The following is a 4,123-nucleotide window of genomic DNA, read 5'->3' as shown; positions in this document are numbered from 1 at the left end:
AAGCCTTCATTGATTTACAAGGGGCATCAGTATATAATGGACTATACAACCAAACAAGACTTGACTTACTAGCGTTGTGTAAACTTTAAAAATGATAAACGCCAAGGAAGGCTATCCACAAAAAATAACACAGTTTTCGGGCAAGATATCCATGTTTGTATTCCAGATGAATCAGAAAATGAAGTGCGAAAATGTCTTGTCAGCGCAAAGAATCGGACAAAGAAACAGACACTTCAGTTTCAGCAGTTTACGTTGAAGAAGCAGTGCAGATCGTCTATCGATCTACCGTGACATCGAAATAGGCAAAAATATCTGGGAATTACACAAGATAAAATCGATTATGGAGGAATATTCTTCCGAAAAAACTGTACTGATGAATCATAGTAGCCTTTTTTTATTTCCAGGGGACCGAATGAATGAATACTGGTGTCTGCCAGCAAAAAGGGAATCATTCCTTGTAGACGGACCGCTCAAGAGTTCGAGCAAGCAGTCTGGACAGTTGTTTGTGCTCCACATCGACCTTAATAGTTCTTGGGAGGAAACAAGCCTGATTTCAGTTGTTTATGCTTTGTTGCCAAATAAAGAGCGAGAAACATATGAACGTTTCTGTGAAGCTGTTAAAGCTAACGTGCTTGGATGGAACCCAGCTTCGACCGTCGTCCAAGCGGCTAACAGTTTGTTCCATCGAACAGGGATTACTGCTTGCAATTATCATTTTAGTCAATGTTTGTGGAAACTAGATCAGTGTTGCGGTCTCGCTCCATCTTATAAGGGGAAGAAGGAAATGCGCTATCACATAAGAATGTGTTCTGCTCTAGCACATCTTCCCCTGGACATGTTGGATGATGGTTGGCGTATTCAGGAGAGTACTCCTGAAAGCCAAAAGATTCAAGACATTAATGACTTTTTTGTGGACTAGTGGCTCGATAACGAACATACGCCAAGCTGTGGAACGCAGTGGAGGATGCCATTGCACTAATAACGTCTCCGAAGGATGGAACCGAATAATAAATACAATAATCACAAAAATTTATCCGAGTGTTTAGTCAATAGTGAAAAATCTTCGAGAAGATACAGAATTCATCGGCCACCAGTTTGACAGAATTATTTTAAACTTTGATGGGGACAGAAGAAAAAAGGCAGGAAGGTAGGCTGACGGAATGAATGCAAAAGCTTCATCGAAACTCCAGTTTGATGGGAATCATTTCTGACTAGTGGGGCCTACTTACAAGAGTTACAATGACGAAGAAAACATCAGAATCATTGAAAAATTTGTAAACACTGAAAAGTAGTTAGTAATCACTGAATTTTGGCGTGCAACATTACCGTTAGTTAATTAAAATGTTAAATAACGCTATACATGCTTGCAATTGCGGCTTTCTTTGCGGTTTGGAATCACCGCTTCCAAAAAGGGACCCATTATGCTAGTTCTCAAGCAAAAATTCGATATTAAAGATAAGCTAATCTGATGTTCTTCGCAGAAAGCCATTGTTGTTGAGTAAATTTTTTTTTTTGTGTTTACTGAGTTTCGATTTCCCCCCACCCCCACCCCCCCGAATAGGGCGGGCTGGCAGACCTTAGTATGCCGCTCGTCAGCCTACAGACTTTGTTTTAAAAAGATGAAGATAAAAAATAATAAAAACAAGCGATAAAATCGGAGACTTAAATGGTAACATGGCGAAAAAATCGAGGAACTTAAAACATAGAACAAAGGGATGATGATGCTAATAAAATACATATGAAGCAGACAGGTAAAATAATAGACAGACAATTAAAAAACACGGCGACAGTCTGGTTTCTGTTCGCAAAGACATAAAATTCACACACAGCGACAGCATGATTTCTGTTCGCAACACTTTGGAAAGACGAACAACACTGAACATTCACTTGAACACTGCACTAAAAAGGTGGAAAATGTGACATACCACAGGCGAGAGCAGGTGGTGGGAAACTGGACAGATAATGGGAAAATAAAAGAGGGGGGACGGAGAGGTAAAACGAAGGGGGGGGGAGGGGGGGAAAGGAGCCGATTGAGGACGAGGACCCATAAGAGAGGTGGAGGGTGCTGGGCAGACGTAACAGGGAGTGGGGAAGGCAGAGGAGAGGAATACAAAAGGACTGGGGGTGGGGGGGGAGAAGGGAGGTAGGGAGAGGTTAGGCGGGGAGAAAACAGGATGGAAGGGGGGGGGAAGAGGGAGCCTAGGGAAAAAGATGGAGGGAAGTAGGGGGGGGTGAGGATCAGAGTTGATAGGAGGGATAAATGGAGGGAGAGAGGGCATCATCTGGTAGGGGGAGTTGATGGAAGCCGCCTTGGGAAAGGAGATGGAGGGTAGGGGGGACACAACAGTGAAGGCGTGGCAGGGGGCAGGGACAGAAGAGGAGAGGAGAGGAGCAACCAGGGGGTGAGGGGAACCAAGTCGGTGGGAGGTGTAGAGTATGTGGATATGTTCGAAGAATAGGAGCAGATGGGGGAAAGGAATGAGGTTATAGATGATCCACGTGGGGGATGGGAGGCGTATATGGAAGGCGAGGCAGAGTGCATGACACTCAAGGATCTGGAGGGACTTATAGAATTTGGGGGGGAGGGGCAGATATCCAGGCAGGACTGGCATAACAGAAGACGGGATGGATTACGGATTTGTAGGTGTGGAGGATGGTAGGGGCTGCAACCCCCATGTCCTCAGAGTCAGAGGCGGTTGTGGGCTTTGAATTGGATGGAGCGGATATGAGGGATCCAGGTGAGGTGACGGTCAATGGTGAGGCCAAGGTAGGTGAGGGTGGGGGAGAGGCCGACAGGACAGGTGCAGACGGTAAGGGAGAAATCCGGGACTCGGAAGGAGCGAGTGGTATGACCTACGATGATTGCCTGGATCTTGGAAGGATTGATTTTCAGGAGCCACTGGTTACACCATGCAGCAAAAAGGTCAAGGTGATTCTGGACCGTTGTAGGGTAGAAGCGAGAGTGAGGAATGTGGTGTCATCGGCATACTGCAAGAGGTGTACTGGGGGGGGGGGGGCTGGGGCATATCTGCCATGTACAGGAGTTGGAGGAGAGGGGAGAGGACCGAGCCCTGGGGCACACCTGCAGAGGGGTAGAAGGTGTGGGAATTGGCATTATGGATGGTAACATAGGAGGGGCGGCAGGAGAGGAAGGAGGCCATCAGATGGATGTAATTGACAGGAAGGGCATAGGTTTGAAGTTTAAACAGGAGACCGGGATGCCAGACATGGTTGTAAGCCTTTTCGAGGTTGAGGGAGCCAAAAATGGCGGAGCGACAGGAGTTAAGCTGGAGGGAGAGGAGATGAGTGAGGCATAGGATTTAGTCATTGGCAGAGAAGGAAAGTCGAAAGGCACATTGGGTATTGGGGAGGAGGTGGTTTTGGTGGAGGTGGTGATGGGTGCGCTGGAAAAGGATGGATTCCAAGAGCTTGCTGATCACTGATGTGATACAGATAGGACGACAGGAAGAGGCATCAGATGGAGGCATGTTGGGTTTGGAGAACATCAGGATATGGAAGGTTTTCCACAGGTCGGAGTAGAAGCCAGTGGCAAGGATGACGTTGTAGAGAGTGGCAAGGACTAAAAAGAAGGAGGGAGAGCAGTGTTTGAGGTGGCGATAGGTAACGTGGTCGTGGCCAGGAGCAGTGTTGCGTTTAGTGTGGAGGTGTGAGGTGATGTCCTGTGTAGTGATGGGAGTGTTAAGTTCAGATGGTGGTGTGTGGCCCAAGTACTGGAAGCTAGGAGCAAGGGGAGGAACAGAGGTATTTGTACGGTCGATGACATCAGGGAAGAGGGAATAATCAAATTGGGGATCATCTGATATGGAAAAAACATCAGAGAGGTGAGAGGCAAAGCGGTTGGCCTTACTGAGGTTGTCAGGAAAGAGAAGGTCATCAAGGAGGAGAGGATACTGGGAGGTGGGGCTGTTCCCAGTAAGGCGATGGAAAGCAGACCAATACTTGAAAGAGTTTATTGGGAGTGTGGTGTTGAGTTGGGTACATGTCTGGCGCCAGGCACAGCATTTCTTTGCAGTAAGCAGGTTGCGGATGTGTCATAATTGCCAGTGGTGGGTAAGTGTGTCCCAGTCACAAGTGCGGAGAAAAGAGCAGTAGAGGCGGTGGG

Source organism: Schistocerca serialis, chromosome 1 (genome assembly GCF_023864345.2).
Source record: "Schistocerca serialis cubense isolate TAMUIC-IGC-003099 chromosome 1, iqSchSeri2.2, whole genome shotgun sequence".
NCBI lineage: Eukaryota > Metazoa > Arthropoda > Insecta > Orthoptera > Acrididae > Schistocerca > Schistocerca serialis.
Note: the sequence above shows the minus strand (reverse complement) of the source record.